At 49.0% G+C, this 20591-nt stretch overlaps 1 pseudogene; it reads left to right on the forward strand.

The window, feature by feature from the left end:
- Nucleotides 1-476: 476 nt before the first annotated feature.
- On the forward strand, nt 477-2549 carry LOC113612770 (transmembrane 7 superfamily member 3 pseudogene; annotated as a pseudogene).
- The last annotated feature ends 18042 nt before the right edge of the window (nt 2550-20591 follow it).

Genomic DNA, 20591 nt, shown 5'->3' on the forward strand with positions numbered 1-20591 from the left:
TTGCTTTCAGACTCAGGTGACACAGAGCCCAGTGTAGGGAGTGGAGGGATGGTTCCCGTCTAACAGCTTTGTGGTCTCTCTTTATCCCAGTAGTGGATGTCCTTGCTTCTTTCTTAGAAGCTGTGAAGCCTGAGAGGATGGGAGGCTGGGGTTAGCAGATGCAAACTATGACATTTAGGATGGATAAACAGCAAGGTCCTACTGTAGAGCACAGGGAAATATATTCAATATCCTGGGATAAACCATCACGGAAAAGAATATGAAAAAGAATGTATATATGTGCGTAACTGAGTCAGTTTGCTGTACAGCAGTAATTAACACAACATAGTAAATCAACTATACTTCCGTTAATAAAAAAAAAAAGGCTCTGCCGGGGCGGGGGGCGCGCGGGCTCCGCGCGGCTGGCAGGTGTGCTGCGCGTGCACCTGGCGAGCGATGGCGCCGGACGCGGGCGCCCCGGGATAGCGCGAGCTAGGTGGCGGCGCCCGGCTGGGGCAGCAATGGAGCTCCTTCGGCTGCCGCTCCTGGCTGTGTTGGCGTCGGAACCGGCGGCGGCCGCCGGAGCCGAGACCGTCGGGAACTCCAGCGAGGGTCTTCTTGAATTTTCTGTGGGGAGATTTAGATACTTGGAGCTCAAGAAGCCCTCTCCAGAGGAAGCTATTTTGCGTCATATTTCCAGCAATGTCACTTTTCTTATTTTCCAAATACATTCACAGTATCAGAATACAACAGTTTCTTTTTCTGAGACTCTCCTTCCCAATGCCTCGGGAACAGGCACTGACAAAGGACTGGTTTTCATTCTTAGACCAGAGCAGAGTATATGCACTTGGCACTTGGAGACTTCAGACCCTGAGCCTGTCCAAAATGTGGCCATTCTACTCTCCCACTCGGAAAGCGATCCTATCCCTGGTGGTTGTAATTTGGAGTTTGATATAGATATCGATTCCAACATTTACCTGGAGTATAATTTCTTTGAAACAACTATCAAATTTGCTCCAGCAAACCTAGGTCATGCGAGAGGCGCAGATGCTCCGCCGTGTGACGTCAAGACGGGCCAGGACTCCAGGTGGAGGTTACAGTATGACGTCTATCAGTATTTTTTGCCGGAGAACGACCTCACTGAAGAGGCATTGCTAAGGCACCTGCAGAGGATGGCCGAGGTGCCTCAGGTGCAGGCCAGTGCTCTCAAGGTGGTTACCCTAACAGCTGATGATAAGACAAGTGTTTCTTTCTCCTCCCTCCGTGGACAAGGTGTCATTTACAACGTCATCGTTAGGGATCCATTTCTAAATACGTCTGCAGCTTACGTCCCTGCTCACACGTACGCTTGCAGCTTTGAGGCAGGGGAGGCTAATTGTTCTTCCCTTGGAAGAGTATCTACCAAAGTGTTCTTCACTCTTTTTGCCCTGCTTGGTCTCTTCATCTGTTTCTTTGGACACAGATTCTGGAAGACAGAACTATTCTTCATAGGCTTTATCTTCATGGGATTCTTCTTTTATATACTGATTACAAGACTGACACCTATTAAGTATGATGTCCGCCTGGTTATGACGGCCGTTGCCGGAAGTGTCAGTGGGATTTTTTTGGTCGCTGCTTGGTGGCAATTTGGAATCCTCGTGCTCTGCATGCTGTGTGTTGGACTAGTGCTGGGGTTCCTCGTCTCATCAGTGACTTTCTTCACTCCACTGGGAAACCTAAAGATTTTCCGTGATGACTCAGTGTTCTGGGTGACCTTCTCTTGTATAGCTATTCTCATTCCAGTGGTTTTCATGGGCTGCCTAAGAATACTGAACATACTGAGTTGTGGATTCATTGGCTCCTATTCGGTGGTCTTGGCCGTTGACAGTTACTTGTACACAAGCCTTTCCTACATCACTTTGAACGTACTGAAGAGAGTGCTCCACGTGGATTTCCGCAGAGCTTTCATAAATGTGCCTTTTCAAACGAATGACTTTATTATCCTGGCAGTATGGGGCATGCTGGCTGTAAGTGGAATTACGTTACAGATTCGAAGAGAAAGAGGGCAACCGTTTTTCCCTCCCCACCCATACAAGTTATGGAAGCGAGAGCGTGAGCGCAGAGTGACGAACATCCTGGACCCCAGCTACCACATCCCTCCACTGAGAGAGAGGCTCTACGGCCGATTAGCCCAGATCAAAGAGCTCTTTCAGAAGGAACAGCCAGCTGGAGAAAGAACGCCCCTGCTTCTGTAGATGCGGAGGGCTTGGTCAGTGCAATCTTGAAGTACAACCCAGGTACCACCTCAGATTGGGTGTTGCTGCCTTGCTGCTTCAGCAGTCTCTGGGGCAAGTCTGCTAAGAAACCAGCTTCTGTGTCTGTGCTTTGTACAGTATTGTGGTCTCCTTATTGATACAGGGTAAGGGTATACCAGGGAGATGACAGTAATTCTAAGTGAGAGGGAGAAAGATGGCCAAAAAGTTGGTGGTAGGGAGGTTCTTCCTTATTATAAAATACGTAAGGCATTACCTTTTGGTTTATAAATATATGTCAACTTATTCCATTAAATAGATACACTTAAAAAAAAAAAAGGAACTTGAAAACAGTGGTTCTCTTGTAAAGCCCTGGTGTTTTTTTTTTTTTTTTTTATAACACCTTGAACAATTCTGTCACCTGAGTCTGTCCAAACTCGGGGGCCAGGGCACGGAGAGTGGTTTAATTTAAGGGTTGGATTGAACTTTTATTTGTCACTCTGTTTGGAGCTTTGGGAATTTGAAACTGGGCCTTTGAACTTCAGAGTACAAAACAGGGAAAACTAACTTATTTTCTTACTGATAGCAGTCTGATTACTTAGTTGCATCTTTCTTAGTATTATATATTATCAAAAAGTGCCCTTCTTTTGTTTATGGTAAAATACATATTTACTGTATCGATCATTTTTTAAGTATATAGTTCAGTAGGTACCCCTCGTGTTTGCCTTTTATTGCTTAAAATGGTATTTTAAATAGCTAAATTATTCCAATTATTTGAAAGTAGCTCCATTTATATAGATAATAGAGCTTTTATATGGATGATTTATTTATATTCCAGATTAAAAAATGGCCTTTTTTTTTTTCTTTCAAGACCTTTTAAAATAGCGTTGACAGCTGATCTCTAATTGAAACTGCATTCGATGACGTATGAATTGTTTTATTTTTGGGAGACAGATTGGCTCCTAGCTTCATCCATAATCCCATTAATAGGGAAACCTTTAAAAAATTTGCATTTTGTAGTTCTTTCTGCTAAATTAGTTGTTAGAGCATTGGCACAGTTTCAGAAAATCTGTGCATGAAGCCTTTGTTTGTCCTGTCTGTGTTGTAAAGCGCTGAGGAGGGCGTCAGAAAGGACTCAGGTGTTTAATAGAGCTGCTTTCAGTGACTTGGACTCTGTAAGGAGAGTCCCTTCAGTTTTGACTTTGTTCCACCACGAGAAAGCGCCCGATGCCCTGGGCTGCATCCCTTCTCCTCACGGCCTTTTAACTGTCAGAGCCTCTGCCGAGGAGGTTCTGCCTTGCATTTAGAGCTGGGAACTCTGACGTGCCTGAGTGGCCTTGAGGTCGGTTGTGGTTGTTGCATTCCCATTTGTAAGTTAACCGCTGTTTACATGATGCTGCTTTTCTGAGGTTTTCAATGGACAGTAGGTTTCTGACGTTTCGGGTAACTGGAAAATTTTCAACTTTCGCTCTTAAAAGTGTTCTGGTAAGGTTGAAACAAAATGAAAAAATGTATGACTAATCATTTCTTGCATTGAAAAATTATACACATGTGTTTGTTTACTATTTATTTGGTAATCTTCACTGTTTATATAACTTCAAAAACACTTAAACTTGAAGAAAAAATGTGTTTTCTTAATAATTCGCTGTAGGGATTCTGGATTCTGCTGTACTGTTGTAAATTCTAACAAAGTTATATGGAATATGTGTGAATTTTTTCCTATACCATCAAAATGCACTGACAGTAAAGAGTATAAAGACAAAACACACTTTCTTGGAGGGGGGAGACATATTGTTTAAAATTTTTCATGCTAATTTTTTTTTGTGAGTAATAAGTCAGTTCATATAATTTTTTAATAATAAATACCTATTTTGAAAAAATGAAAAAAAAAAAAAGAAAAGAAAAAATGAAACCTAAGAAGACAGTAGAAAAGGAGAAAAGAGAGGAGGGGGGTGGAGAGAAATGGAAGAACTGAAAGTGACCTCAAAAATCCTTTATCCTAATTCAGATTTTTTTGAAGTTTAGGATGTGAGAGACCCAAAGAGAGGAATAGCTTAACAGAGGTTTTATAGAATGTTGGTGGCAAATCTAAGATTCAAAGTCATGTCTCTTGACTGTGAATATCCCCAAAGTTCTCATCAGAAGAGTCGGCATATTAGAAGCTGTAAAGACAGTAGTGGCTGATGCAAGTTTCCCCCAAATGATCGTTTTTACCTGAAAGCTCCAATTTTAGCACTGACAGCAGATACTGGCAGGTGTTTTCCATGAGGTGATGCTTTGGAGAAGGTGACTGTCAAGGACCCACGTCTGAATAACCGTAGGTGATCTGTACTTCATTCAAGGACAGATCACGCCCCAGGAAGGCAGCCGCTGGCATGGCTGGCAACGCGCACACAAGGGCAGGTCCCTAAGGCGACCACAGCCCAGGGTCAGGGCATGTCCCCTCTCACCGCTCCTAACATTGTGAACTTTGTACTCGAGAGTTGAGATTTAGTATATTTTTTCCTGTTTAGTGAAGGATGCTCGTAAGTGCCACAGGCTTTGTCTGGGGTGCGGCGCAGTGGCAGCCGGCGCGCTCCACGGCAGATGCTTCGATCTGTGCCGAGGCGCTGGCGGTTTTGCCCACCGTTGCTTTCGCATCATCAGTGTAAATATCAACACAGTGAAAAATAAAGCATATCTTAATATTATTCCGAAAATAGTCTGACTCACAAGAAGCCGAGAAGTTCTTGGAGACCCTGGGAAATCTAGGGCTCAGGCTTTGAGAACCACTAAATTAAAGAATCCCAGGATCCTCTGGGGACCAAGGCTCTGGGCCCAGAAACTCTTAGGTGTCTTTTGTCGGAAAACAAGAGGTGTTAGTGCGGCAATACAAATTCCAGACAGGTCCGTAGTATTCATCTATGATATTACTGTGCTGATCTCTGAATGATACAACATAGAAGCACTAGTGCCTACCGTTGAGTCATTCACCCAGAAAGCCACCAGACCGTCCTGGAGGAGAATCTGGTTAGTTTCAATGACAAACGATACAGGTCTTTGCAAAATTACCGCAGGCCAGACGCCTACAGCACAGCTCCCCTGGCGCCCTCGTTCCTGGTTCAGCCGTGGCCCCAGGTGACCCCGGTCAGTGAGGCTGCCACCAGTTTGGAACCCACCCCGGGGGGTGTCTTTAAGCACCAGGCTTCCTTTGTCTCCTGAAGTGCGATTAATTATTTATGTCTATTGAATGTGAAGACATCTTGCCATTTTATTTTCATTTTTAGCTTTTAAAATGCTTAGGTCGTATGTCAACAGCTCTCAGAAATCTGCATCAACTTGGGCTAAAAGTGGGAATGGGTGTGCTGCTGCCCCCTCCTGGTAGATACTGAGAAGCACAGACGGGGTGGGGCTGGGTGCTGGCACTGGGTAACTGCAGGGACTGTGGGGTAGGGGACTGGCTTCTTCCTGCTGAGATGGGAAGGCCCAGGCACTGTACCATAAGACAGAAATGGAGGCAAGAGGAGGTTCCCTGACTTGTTACCCAGCGTACCGTGTTCTCCGTGGAGTGTGGCTTGGCCGCCTTCCTGGCTTCTACTCTTCAGTTTCAGATACATTAGGACGCTCCACGTCATTGATCCTCCTGTCCAAGCCCTTCCCTCTGTCTGGAACACGCTCTCCCGTTGCCTCTTTCTTTCTGAGAAGCTCGTACTCATCCTTTTACACCTCATGCCATGTCACCACCTGTCAGAGGTCCCTTATCATAGCCCTCATCCTACCTGAGCAACTCAGAATCAAGCCCTTCCTCCTTTATGTTTTGATAACTTCAGTCATACTGTGTTTAATCATTTATCCCATTATGTTATACTTAGTTATTTACCTAGGTTCACTACTCAGCTTAAAATTCTTCGAGAACATTCCCAAATGGAAGTGAGCTTTGGGTCGGGTATGGGCCAGGTGTTGGGTCAATACTGAGTAAAACAGATGTACTGCCAGCACTCGAGATATTCCCAGTGGAAAGGAAGGCAGATAGTAACCAGTAAACATAAAGTGTACTCTGATGTGTTATAAAAGGTAACAGGCATACAGTGTTAGAGAAGATAGGCGTTTGTGTGTTACAGACATTGAGAACGTTACTGTATACAAGGTAGGAGTTCAGCACATTTTGCTTCGTGAATATATCCTACTTGTGCACTTGAAGGCTTGACAGGGCCCTACGGAACCCAAGTTCAGGAAGGAGACATGATGATGAGGCTGGTGTGGGCGGTGGCTTTGGAACAGCAACTACCCAACAGGAGCTGGGCTGTGGGTCTCCGGCTTCTCCCTCCACCACCTCTCATCTCCTGCTGGGGCATCCACTGGCCAAACCCAACCGGAAGCTGAGGGCAAGGGAACCTGGCTGATGTGTCAGTAGAGGTTGGTCTCCGAGGGCGCAGAACGGGTCGGGTCAGGAAGAGTGGGGAAGGGCTGGAGAGGGAGTCTAACCGGAAGCAGAGCAACCAGCACACGTGATTAGGTGAGCGGGCATCACATCTAGGCAGCCTTCAGCCTTACATAATTCCGGATCAAACTCCATGCCACCTTGGGGTCTGCACTGGTCCTTCTGGTGACAGCGTTTGTACAAGGGGATTCCCTTAGGACCTGGGACCAAGTACTTGACATAGGATTGTGGCTACCTGTGTGCAGGCTATAGAACCCTGGTCACGTACAATTAAAGACAGAGTGAAAGAACATGAGACCTCATGTCTCTCCCCTGGAGGCATTGCCAGTCTGTTTTAGGAAGAAAGCAATGTCCATGAGTGAGATTTCACGGTATGTCATATGTGACAAAGATTAACATACAGTTATCTGAATACTGCACATGCCTGAGGGCTTGGCAGAGATTAGGGGCGATCAGAACCAGGTTAAGTTAATGAGGTATTAACGTCTTAGCTGTAAGATAAAGTCCACTTAAACTGAGTTTGAAGGAATGTTGCCCCGCCGTAAGAACAGACATCTTTCCCAAACATTTAATATTTGGGGGAATCCTTCGAATTACAAGATAATTTCATAGTAGGTTTATTCTTTAATGTGTCCTCGTTCATTTCCATTTTCACTGGAAGAGATATTCTCTCTACTCTCAGAAATTTACTGAGTCTGGGGGAAGATTTGGCATTGATCTGGCTTACCCCATCGATTTCCAATTCCTCAGAGACTCTCAACATGTATTGATTGAGATGCTTATGCAGCTAATCATTCTGTCGTCATGTTTGCTCTGCCTGTCTTTCTTCCTATTAGGACATGAGTTAGGTTATGAAATGACAATTTTATATCAGATGTTAGAGAATGACCACATGACTTTTTAGTAGATACCAAATATAGCATGAAATTATTTCTAACTCATCCTCTGCTCCCCTCACCTGCCAGCCTCCCCGCTCAGTCCATGATAGTGGGCTTATTGAGTAGTTTGAATGCCAAGTTTTAAAAAATTATTATTTCTTCTACAATAAAGGCAGCTTACCCCAGGGTCGTCACCACCGGGAAGTACGTTCCTCCACTCCAAGCTCCCAGAGCTGACTGAAGGGGCTGGTGGGACTCTCCAGGGTGTGATGAGTAGAGGGGAGACTCTGGCGTCCCCACTGACATCCCCTGCTGATGGGCAGGTGAGAACAGTCCATGCCTGTTCCTTTAAATCCCCACACATCTTCCACCTGCACTGATGGGATGTGCACCCAGCCCACGAAGGCAGCCAGCCAGTAGGTGAACGTGAAAAATAAGGAATCTAAAGAAAATAAGGCAGAATACAAGAAAGGGAGTGAACGGGGGTGGGAAAGACACTTCTTTGGGTGGCACTGTCGGGCAAGGCCTCTCTGGGGAGGTGACGATGGAGCACAGGCTTAACTGATGGGAAGCCAGCCTTGGGAAGACCCAGGAGAGCCGTGCTCCAGGCAGAAGGAGATGCAGGAGCCAGGGTGGTGTGTGTGAGGATGCCCGAGCGCGTGGGGTGTGACCGGAGCCCCCAGGGCGGGGCAGAGGAACGGAGCGTGCCAGTGGTGATCAGAGCAGCATGCAGACACCCACAAACCAGGGTCGCATGGGGCATTTATAAGAAGTTTGGATTTTAGGCATAACGGGAAGCCCTTGGAAGCTTTGCAGTGGCAGAGGTGTGACCTGGTCTCTGTGTTAAGGGGCAGCTGTGAGCGTGAGGGCCCGTGGGAGGCCGCTACACAGTCCTGTGCTGGGACTCATGTGGAAGGCGTGGAGCAGATGAGATAGAATCAGATTCAGGATAAGTTTAAGTCAGAGACTGCACCTGCCAGTGGGTTGGATGTGCAGATAAGGAAGAGAGGAACCAACGATGCCGTTTTGGGTTTTGCCCCAAGAGAGCAGGAATGAAAATGCCCTTTACCAAGGTGGAGGCTCCCTGAGGAGAAGCAGATTTTGGGGTGGAGGAGGATGGGTGATTAGCAGGTCGGTTTTGTTGATGGAAGAGCCCTTTAGACATCTGGGCCACATTGTCCTACAATGGACGATGGAGCAATCAACCCCCAGGGAGATCTGCGACTAGAGGCACACATTTCAAAGGCATTTTCCCAGCTATAGACTCAACAGGAAGACCCAGGAGTGGATGTAGAGATAGACGAGCCACAAAAAGGAGGAAGAGCCAGCGGAGGCCTCTTCTTCCAGGGAGAAGGAGACGCAAGTGAGGTGACGGCTTCAGGTGAAAGAACGCGTCCACCGTGATGCAGGTACTGAAGGGCTGAGGAAGATGAGAGACATTGTAATCATTGTTTTTGGCACAAAGCAGTTCATGGGCGACCTTGACAATAGCAATTTCAAGAGTATAACGGGAACAAAGCTGATTGGAGTGAGTGGAAATCAGGGGCTAGAAAGTGAAAAGTGCAAAAGAGAGCATACGTGATTTTTTAAAAAGAGTTTTATCGTGAAGGGGGGCAGGGAACCGGGGTGATCGCCAGGGGGATGGGTGTGGAGCCCAGGAAAGATGGTCATGTTTATGGGGATCACCGTGATGATAGCCATTACCATCGCGATGACAAGGACCACCATTTATTGTGTAGCTAACATGTGCCGGGCCTGTGCCAAGCGCTTCCTCTGTGTAATCTTATTGCATCTTGCAGCAAACCTGTGGAGAAGGCTCTGCTACTGTTATCAGTTTAGAGGTGTGAGAACAGAGGAACCAGGTCCTAAGTCTGCTGATAGACCCGAGAGCTCAACCTAGCTGTGTCTGACACCAAATCAGAGTGTCTTAAACACACCAGATGGGTATGTTCCCTCTAAGAGATCAGCTGAAAATGAGTGAAGTTCTTAACTGCACTTAGTCAAGGGGATAGAAGCCCAACTCAAACTGGCTTAAGAGAGAGAAGTGAAGGAGACTAATTCATGTGTCCCAGAAATCCAGAAGTAGAGCTCACTTCAGGTATAGCAGGATCCAGGGGCACACACAGGGTAATTAGAATTTAGTCTCTATCTCTGAACCACTGGGCTCTGCTTTCCTTTCAAGATTCCCAAGCAGGTTTCTCCATGTGTTGGTCTCTAGCAGCTCGAGGCTGACTTCCAACAGTCTGGAAAATCCAGGGTCAAAGTCACAGGTAGGGGTGGTTCTTAGTGCACGACCTGTGTCACTGTCACCTGCCCATCTCAAACAGTATCTATCCTGAGGGCACCTGATGACCTCATGCCTGCCTCCAGAGCCACAAGGGCTGTCGTGGATGTAGAGCTTACTCTCCAAGGGAAACAGCTAGGCACTGTTAACCAAGAAATGGATACTGGGCAGGCAGCAAAGGGCAGACGTCCACTAAACCATCGTGTGTTCAGATGTTCACTCTTACAGCATCAGGGTATGCTTCCAAATCCTCTACCAGAAGTTAAGTTCTGTGAGGACAGAGGCCTTTCCAGGCTTGTTCACCAAATACAGTTCCGAGCGCAGCGAATGACACATCATAGGCTTGGGTTTAAACGTGCATTAACTGAATGAGTGAGTGACCTTAAGTGATTCATCTGTGATGCCGCCCCCTTTCATTTGACTTGTTTACATTATTTTATTTTTAGTTGGAGAGCTCTTCATTGTATTTGAAACTCATTACGTTTCTGACCTGTAGTTCTCCAACTCTCCCGAGCTCTTAGTTTATATGGAAATAGTGTATTCAGTTAATGTCCTACTCTTCAGCACAGTGTTTTTAATGTTATTTTTTTCAAAGGGGAAAAACTACCTTGGTACAAAAACCCCAGCACTCTCTCTGATGTCCCTTGAGGGTAAGAAGCTGATGGTTTAGCCAGAACTGAAATCCCCACAAATCCTAATGAAGCTCTGCTTTGTCTGACCCTCCCGGGGTTTATTTCCTCCCCGCTGACTCTGGAGGGTAGAGCTCTTGGGAAAGACAGGTACATGACGAAAAGCTGCTTGGGTGTATTTGCTTCTGACGGCAGTGCCTGTGGCAGAACTATCTATCTGGAAAGCTCTCAAGTGGGTGGAGAGAGGAACCTTGCACTATCTTCGTAGACTATGTGAAAATTTGCATGTACGGAGTGCCTAGGTGAGGATGCTGAAGGGCCTTTAATTGCATAAAAAGAAATTTGAATTTTGTGTAATGATTGTGAGGGAAAGGCTTATAATAAAAAAAGAAATCAGGAAGGTCAGTCTTGTCCTGCATGAACTTAATGCCTTCTTCCCAGTCGTTTAGAGACTTTTTTTCATGGTAAAACCTTATGAAAGGGACATGGAAGAGAAGCATGACACAGTACATAGAACGTGGATGGAAAGGGGCAGTTTGCCGTAAAGATAGAGAGTGTGGGCTGCAGAGCATCACCACCAGGGTGCAAACCCTAACTGTCCCCTTCCTTAGATGCCTGCAGGCAAGGTGCTGATCGCCTGCTTCTCAGTTCCCTTATTGGTAAAATACAGCTAACAAAATAGTGCTACTTCCGAGGTGCTAGACATTAGTTCATGTGTTTAAAGCATTTAAAACTGTGCTTGGCACATCGAAATCAATATGTGTGTGTTTATTTCTATTGTTATTATTTTGAATGGGAAAAAGATGGGAATGTAAGTATGAGTGTGGAGGAAATGATGAGTTTGGTCCAAATCAGCCACGGTGTGTGTGCGTGTGTGTGTCTGTGTGTGTGTTTGGGTGTGAGTATGTGTGTGTCTGTGTGTCTGTGTCCATGTATATGTGTGTGCAGTGTGTGTGTGTGGTGTGTGTTTCTGTGTGTCTGTGTGTATCCATGCATGTGTATGTGGTGTGAATGTGTGTGTGGTGTGTGTCTGTGTGTGTGTCCATGTATGTGTGGTGTGTGTGTGTGTGTCCATGTTTGTGTGTGGTGTGTGTCTTTGTGTGTGTCCTTGTATGTGTGTGTGGTGTGTGTCTGTGTGTCTTTGTGTGTGTTCTTGTATGTGTGTGTGTCTGTGTGTGTGGTGTGTGTGTCTGTGTGTCCATGTTTTTGTGTGTGCTGTGTGTGTTTGTGTCCATGTATGTGTGTGTGTCTGTGTGTGTGGGGTGTGTCCATATATATGTGTGTGCAGTGTGTGTGTGTGTGTGTGGTGTGTGTGTGTCTATGTATGTGTGTGTGTCTGTGTCCATGTATGTATGTGTGTGTGGTGTGTGTCTGTGTGTGTCCATGTATGTGTGTCTGTGTGTGTCCATGTATGTGTGCAGTGTGTGTGTGTCCATGTTTGTGTGTATGGTGTGTGTCTGTGTCTCCATGTATGTGTGTGTCCATGTATGTGTGTGTGTCTGTGTGTGTCCATGTATGTGTGTGTCCATGTTTTTGTGCGTGTGGTGTGTGTGTCCATGTATGTGTGTGTGCAGTGTGTGTGTGCAGTGTGTGTGTGTGTGTGTGTGTGTGTGTGTGTGTGTGTGTGCCTGTGGAGGGAGTTGGGGGAGAGCTGGTTCTGAGACCGTCTCTCCAGGCTCTGGGCAGAATAGTTTAACACTCCAGGAACCGAGAGCACCTGTTGGGTGTCTCGCAAGTTTGAGTAGGGCAATTGCTCTGAAGTCAGAAATGGAATTAATGTCCTGGAAAAACCAGAGGCTGATGTGAATAATTAAGCCTCCTAATGAAAGCATTAATATTTCCCCCAATAGATTGATTTAGTGTTTCTCTTGCTGGGATTGTCGTATAAACTCACCTGAGCTGGCCATCTATCTTGATTGTTCAGGACAAACTGCACTGGCAAAAATAAAGAAAGAAAGCTGGTGGACCCCTAATTTCACACTGAAAAGCATTGGCAGGTAAAGGGAGCACAGCACCTAGGAAACCACGAGCCCGTGGAAGGGTCCTCAGTGGTAGAGATTTCTAAGGAAGGCATCTTCGGTCTCGGCCTTTGTTGTGTTTATTAATTCTCATGTGAAGATGGGCTTCGTAGCTCAGCTCATTCCTCCAGCACGTGATGTGCAGCAGTCAGAGGCAGCTGGGCCTCCCAAGTTCACTGACGCCAACTTTTCTTCAAGTATAAGGACACCCATGGGTGGAAGTGATGTTGGCATTGCAGGCAAACTGCTAGACGGGCCGGCAGGATGGAGTGTCCGTGAGGATTCGCCAGAGCAGCGGTACCAGGAGGAGAAAGCTACGTCCAGTGATGGATTTTTGCAAGGAGTGGTTTGCCCCATGGTGGGTGCTGGCTAAGTCCAGAGTCCTTAGGGAAGGCATCCCAGTAGGAAAAGTCATGAATGGATGGGAACCCCACTGGCATGAGCTCAGGCTGGTCGTCAGACGTGGCTAGCAGAAGGGCGGGAGCACACTGCTCTCAAGGAGCCTTCCTTTGAAGCCTTCCTACCGGACAGGTCAGGCCCACAGGGATCGCCTCCCTTTGACTAACTTACATCACTGATTGGGAACTTCAGTCATATCTGCAAAATCCCTGCACTGCGGCACCAGGATGATGGTGTGATTGGGTAGCCAGGCGAGGATGCACGTGAGCTACGACACGCAGCTCTTCCCTCTGTCCCCCGGTTCTCCTGAGGTCATCTGCCCTGCAGCCCAGCTAACAGGAGACACACCAGCAGGGGATCTCGGGAGCTGGAGTTCCACCTCCCGAGCTGACCCATCAAACAGCTCCCCCCGGATGGAGAGCAAAGGGCAGGGTGAAATGAGCTCCCGGGATTACTTAGACCTGCAGGTTGTCAAAGAAGCAGACCAGGTTACAAGATGGCCTATGCACATCTCAGTCAGCATGATTTTAGTGATATCAACACTTCCTATTTACATGCCAGTTCATGGATTCCAAGCATTTTCACATGTGCAATCCACTTCCACTTTGTTTTGTTTTGCTTCGAGCTGTAAACCACCCTTTCAAACAGGGGCTCTGGGTCCTACCTGCCCTTATTTCACACCGAGGTGCCAGGGAAGTCAAGTCCAGGGTCAGGGTGTGGTAGGTGTGCCCAGATCTTCTGACCCCAAGTGCAGGGCTCACACCGCTGCCCGAGTCTGGCCGGACGACACCAGCTCCTCAGCGTCTGGAGCACCACCTCTGCGATGACACGTCACGTCACGTCACCACTGAGTCTTTGCAGCAACAGGAGATGATCCTAGGGGCCTGTGTCCAGATTTCGGCTGCAGGCCTCCTGCCTGCAGATAAATCCTGCTCCCTGTAACTGACAGCCTCGGGAATTTGGAAATCACACAGAATCCAATGTTGTTCTCACGGAAGGCTCTGTATCCAAGCAAAAGCCTCTGGATGACAAGCCCCACGAGGGCAGCAGCCTTTACCCGTGCTGTTCACCACGGTACCCAGGACGCTCAGAGTAGAAGCTCTCACATCGCAGGCTTCCATATATACTTCTGTATAAAGATGAATTTTTAATGAAGCTACGAATCCTGAATCAATGGGGAGCACTTATCTCTTCTTGAGTTTTTGTGAAGTCAGATCATCTAAACTTTTAAACTGACTGGGTTATCAGGCATACTAGCTTACTTGCCACTTCATGGGCAAGATGCACATTATTGATGCTGGGAGTCCTGGGAAATGGGTTCTAAACCTTCAAAGACCAGGGCCTGGATGAATCCAGGAGAAGACAGAGTGCCCTCCCTTGATCTTGAGAGACAGTGTGGCATCATAGGAAGGCTCTCAGCCCCAGCGTGCTAGAAAATTCCTTTTTCTGGGGTCTCTTTTTGGTAGGAGCCATGAGCCCATCAGAAGAATGTTTTTTTCTCAAATAAGTAAATGCCGGACAAAGGAGGACTTTCACTTCTGAAGGCACAAGATGAATTAACCTGCAGTAAATGGAGGACTGCCCTGTCTCCAGCAGGCTCTGTCTGTCCACAGTGGGTAGTTTCTGGCTCTAAGTGGTATGCGTCGGCTGCTATCTTTTAGGGGATTTTAGGACCCTCTCTTGAGCGGTGACTCGTGCTGTGATGGCCGAGAGAGGCTGGTGGTTAATGAGATCTGCTCTGCCATCACTCTGCTTGCCTTTGAAACTTATTTCACCATTTATCAGTGGATGGAGTTAGTCTACCTGCCTGGGTCTCTGTGTCTTTCCTGATAAAATGGGGATGGTAAGAGTGTTTGCCTCATAGAATTGTCGTGAGAATTAAAATGAGTTAATCATGCGAAGCACCTGGAACAGGGCCTGGCGGGGAGGACGCTCGGGGGATTATGTGCAGTGTTGGTATGGTGCTGGTATCCCTCACTGAATCGGCGGGACATTCTACTGGGGGAAGAGGTGAGTCTCCACCTCTTTCCGAAGCCTGGGGTCTCAAGCCCGGGAGAAGTCTGGGGGTGCTGGGGGCGTACGGGGAGGGCAGCCACCCGGTGGCCTTGGTCCAGCAGAGGTGTTGGGGTTTCCGAACAAGAACAAAGATGGCAGGACCACCCTGCCTCCCCCCATCCCGACACGCACAGAGCCCCCGGGTAGCAAGTTATACCATGGAGATGGAACACCTCCTGTTCTCAGAGGAAGCTGGCTAATACCTCCCAGGGGATCCTTCACATTCAGAATTCGGACAAATTACTGCTTTTTAATTAAAAGAGCCCAACAATTCTGTTATCTGTCTTCTCATGAATCTATTTTCCTCGAATCCCTTCCCGTTTTCCCACCTGGTCTGCTTCCGAGCTGTAATCTGCCAGGAGTGGGCGCAGCGGGGGAGGAGAAGAAGGGGAGGCGGCCACGGGGAGCCCAGTGACCACTGAGGTCGGTGGCTGGCAGGCACCCAGCTCTCTGTCTGCGGCCACAGAGGCTTGTGGCCGAGACCCCAAGTGAAGCACGTGGCTGGGGAGTCATCCACAAGCCAGTGGAAGCAGCATTCAGGGCTCTCTCCAAATACCCCATTAATTTAAGTTTAGCAGGACAGTTATTGAACAATAAATAAAAAACAAACCGAGGAAACATATTTATCAAGGACTCGTGCCCAGATAACGCAGTTGTGGCTGCACCAGTTGAGAAGCCAGAGTATTAATAGCTGCATCTCTGTGAAAAAAATCCTCCAGTGATGGTAAGAAGGGCTCTGCCTCATGCTGCCGACGCCCCAGGGTTCCCCTGAAAGAGGCATGTTTTGTTCAGGCTGAGGCTGCGCTTGGGCCGAGTAGGTGGACACACGTCTGCACGTTGGGCCAGGTGAAGCCGTGATTGGGTTTTGTTTCCCGAGCATCCTCCGTGTGATGGAGATGGGAGATGGGGGTCACCTGTCTCAGTCACCATTTCAGATCCCACCTAGGACTCCGGAGCATCCTCAATTGCTAGCAAACGGTTTCTTTCCAGCTCTGTTCCCAACAGGGCACATCAAGAAAAATAATGAAAGTTTTTGAGAAAAAAAATGAAGTTAAAAATATCCCCTTCCACTTGCCTGTTCCTGACTTATTAGAACAATGCCTAAGGCAGCAGGGGTGTCATTGGCAGTTCTATTTGCGATGGGTCCGGAAGAGTTGATATATTTATGAATATTTACATCTCCCAGAGGAGAGTGCTGTTAAGTAGAACTTTTTTAAAAAAATTCTTTAAATCTTCTCTCGTGATGTTAAAGTGCTATGGTCCACAAATAGGCAGAGGGGGGAATGCAAAAAGGAAAAGGAAGAGGGACCCCTATGTGGGCCCCCCAGAGCCTGCACTGCAGACCCCCAAATGCCAGTGGGTGAGAGGGAGAGAGGGATGGGTGAGGTGTTGGCTCTAGACCCCTGGGGTCGTGCTGCTTTCCCTCAGCTTCCTTTTCATCCGACACTTTCCTGCGTTAGATTAAATGTTCCAGGCGTCGGAATCCCTCAGCAGAGGACGGGGCAGGGGGGAGGCTCATTCATACGGGAGCGGAGCGTGAGGCAGGAAGGCAGCCGCCTGAGTGTCGGGTGGAAAGGGCGTTAGGACGGGATGTTCTTTAGGCAACCAGCTACTCTGGAATTGAATGATCAGTCTTTTCCAGGCTGTCAAACATGAACTACTGCTCCGTACTGCACATACACACCGTCTCCTTCCAAGGAACTTGAACATTTACATTTTTGGAAACACGTCAAAGGTACTGACCTGGTACAAAGTAGGGCCGACGCCCTGCTCTTAGTTTTCCCTGAGAATCTAAGTAAGTCGCTTGAGAACACACAGCAAGTCGGGAACGAAAGGGCGGTGCGATCCCCGAGTCGTCTCCGGGCCAGCCTCGGGGCTGCGTCTCCAAAGTGTGACCATGACAGAAGCCTTGGTTCCTGTGCCTCGTCCAGCAGGAGGGCGGGGGCGGCTGTCTTCCCTGTCGTAGCCCCTTGCAGGCGAGCGTCTTGACGCTCGTCTGTTGGGGGAGCGGCTGCCACCGACCATCAGGGATTTGGCCCGCCTCCTGCTTGGCTACGGGGCCATCGAAGCAGGTGACATTTTTTTTTTTTTTGCGGTACGCGGGCCTCTCACTGCTGTGGCCTCTCCCGTTGCGGAGCACAGGCTCCGGACGCGCAGGCTTAGCAGCCATGGTTCATGGGCCCAGCCGCTCCGTGGCATGTGGGATCTTCCCGGACTGGGGCATGAACCCGTGTCCCCTGCATCAGCAGGCAGACTCTCAACCACTGCGCCACCAGGGAAGCCCTGAAGCAGGTGACTCTTGAGCCATTACTGTGCCCCCATTTTCAAGTTTCTTTGCAAAGAAGCCTTCCCCCCCGGCAGGCTGTCTGCCATTAGGAAGCTGTGTTGCGGTAGCACCCGTGTGCTCGTCTCTCAGCTGACTTACGGAAGCCCAGAGTAACTGACTCTCTAACCTTCAGGAGGATGCTGGATGTGCCTTGTTCAGAAAATGTGGTGCCTGAGCACAGGCGATGCTTCTGACTGGGGAAGGGAAGAAGCGGCAGAGGCCGACTCACAGGGCACAGCTCTCGTGGGGAGGCTGTGTCGTGCCCTGGCTGAGCGCTGGGACCCTGGCTCCTTAGCGACTGTAGGAACAGGGAATTCCCCTACTTGTCCCCCCATGAGGACTGTCTGCTTCACTGAGCAGCTGCCACCCCGTTTCAGGGAACCAGCCCAGCAGCCACTGGGTCTTAGGAAGGAATGAGGTGAAGCCACCTGTGACTGTCCCTCTGAGGTGGGTGGGTCCTTTGTTCATTCAACAAACGCTAAGTTCCTGCTGGAATGCAGGGCCATAGGAAGAACCAACCACTGAGTGGAGGAGATGCACGTGGGAAATGGTGGGCAGAGAATCAGAATCCAACCTATAGGCAGGTACAGAACACAGCGCAGAATTGACGACGTAATTTCATGAGGGACCCCAGTCCACCAGCCAAAAGAGACGGGGTGTTGAGAGGCGGGGTGGGACCTGCTGGTGGGCTTTCTGCCGGGGGGCTGAGTGGGATCAGCCCTTGAACCGTGGCAAGTGTTTTCCTTAGAGACAACGTATGTGGATTCCTAAATCCACGATGGTTATTTTGTTCACAAAAGGGTGGAGAAGCCCTGAGACAGGAGAGGTTCCTTTTCCGATCGTCGTCTGAGATTCAGGGCTGGTCTCCAGGGTCCTCGTTTTGAAGTGAGAGGCTTATTTCTAAGGCCCTTCTTTGACTAGTGCTTTGTGATTTTGTGACTATTCCACTCCTTAGAACTTTAAAGTTTCCTTCAACACTCCCCGCTCTAAAATGAACTTGAAGGGCCCAGTTTGGGCTTCCTCTGTGACTTTGTGCAAGTTACTTAACCTCTCTGTGCCTCAGTCCCCCATCTATAATATAAGGCTGGCAATGGCACCCGCTCCTAGTATAGAACGTGGATTAAAGGAGGTAACACATAAGAAGCCTGGGAGGGAGTAAATGCTGAACAGACAGGCTCCATCTCAGCTCCCTTTGGGGGCTCCTCCTCGGATGGGCTTCTCATCACTGGTGTGACTCTGTCCCCTGAACGAGTTTGCCGATTTCCCCTCGCTCCTCCCTCCTGTTCCAACCTGACTGTGATGTTATCTACCCTCACATTCTCAGTTTGCCCCCCATACTAGGGTCCCAACACCTGACCTTCAGCCAGTGGTGTGCTGAGTGGCGGCGTGAGGGCAGACGTGCCCACCGTACTCACTGACCGCGCACTGGCAGCTTGAAGTGGGCCATGGTGGGAGGATACCCACCACAGAAGTGGGCCAACCCTGAAACCCAGGCTCTTCTCCTTCTCCCAGAGGCACTTGCTAAACACTTACCAGCTCTGCATCTCTGGAGCTGCAGACCCACATATCCAGCTGCTTAAATGATGTGTCCACTAGGTGTTCTGTGGACACTCAGAGCTCAGTATATTTAGTCCTAATTTATTTGCTTTTTCTTTATTGTTCCTCCTTTGAGTCCCTTCTTCGAAAATGGCGCCCAGACGCTCCTGTGGCCACCTGGCTCACCCGTGGCCATTCCTTCTCCCTCACCTCCTGCCAGCCTCCAATCCTACTGATGTTCATCCTGTATTTCTCTTTGTCTTCTTCCCTTCCACTGCCCCCACCCGAGTTCGGGATGCCCTCATCTATTGCCAGGCTGACGTTATCAACCTCCGAGAAGGTCTCCCTGCCTCCCTGCCGACCCACCTCTAATCAGGGCTACACCCTGAAGCTGGTGTGACGCTTTCAGGACCACACACCCCAGCGTGGCACTCCTTGCTCACCACTCCTCCCCCAGAGACTCCTCAAGTATCGTTAGACGCAGATAGCTTTTTACAGACTCTCTCACAGCTTATAAAGCATTGCTTGTCTCACTTCTTAGTGTCTTTCTACACATATTTCTCACCGTTTTTCTCCAGCTCCCACCCCAAGCGGGAGGGTCCCTATGGGTGTGCACCCATGTGTCCACATCCACACCCACCTGTACACACGCACCTGCACACACACCCCCGCTTCCCCGACCTGCTTCTGCTGACCTTCCTAGTTTCAGCTTAGACTCGGCTTCCTTGTGGCAGCCTTTCCCGATCCCCTCCATGGGGCGGCAGAAGTCTGGGACTTTGCCATCACATCACGTAACACCCCCCTGCAGAAGCCTAGCCATGCCTCTGCATTTCCCACAGGAGGGCAAGCGTGAGGGGGAGACGCACCCTGTATCCCCTGCCCAGCACAGTGCCCGGCGTCCCGAAGGTGACCAACAAGTGTTTCTTTGTTAATTGAACGCAGGCCCAAATGAATGAAGAGACAAAGGTGTCGGCAGATGAATTCACTCTCAGATATGCTTGCTTTGTTCCCAGTGTTAACTGGCTTGCAATTATGCCAGATCTATCTGCTAGGAACGATTTGTCTGCATGTCTCCCATTATTGTTCTGCCCCTTTTTTCTCTGTCCCTTTCGTGATGCATAATACAGACAACCACATGCAATCGCTCACAATGGGAGCATCAATGGATGGATGAGAATGCATGAGAGAAAGGTCTCTGCACGGGCTGAGACCGATTCCGTCAGAAGGCATGTTGTCAGAACCCACACACCAGCGCTGTGGACCAGGGCTCGGGTCCTCCTGAAGCCATATCACGGCCGAGCCGGAAATCTATTTTCCTGGGTGTGCACAGCTGTCGCCTCACATTTTGGGGAACGGCGGGGGGTTCAGGAAGCAGGCAGGAAGGGAAGGCTGAGGAACAGCAGGCCCAGCGAGGTGGAGGCTTGGCCGCCTTGGCCTCCTCAGGGGAGGAAGTAATGAGGAGAACGGCTCCTCGAGGATGCCTGGCGGGGGTTCATCTGTGTTCTCTCATGATCAATTCCAAGGGAAATTTAGGCAGGTTTCAAGTCAAGATACGGTTTCTCAGCAGCCAGAACGGAACACTGCACCTGGACCCACCGTCCCAGCCCCTTGCGTCCTTCCCGGTAATAAAGATTCCCGGGTAAGAAGAGGGTTGAGATGATGTGCAAGATGAAAGGGAATCCATCTGGGGTTTGCTGGAGCCGTCCTGGCCGTTCAGGGGTCCGGCTGGTCTGTGCTGGGTGGGCTGGGAGGGGGTCGAGGCTGTGCGGGGCTGTCCCCCCAGGGAAGAGGCCAGGTGACCGCACGTGCTCTGCAGGAAGCCTTCTCCTTGTGATG

This window comes from Aethalodelphis obliquidens, unplaced genomic scaffold (assembly GCF_003676395.1).
Source record: "Aethalodelphis obliquidens isolate GAN/ISIS:26980383/991018 unplaced genomic scaffold, ASM367639v1 scaffold82, whole genome shotgun sequence".
NCBI classification, from domain to species: Eukaryota; Metazoa; Chordata; class Mammalia; order Artiodactyla; family Delphinidae; genus Aethalodelphis; species Aethalodelphis obliquidens.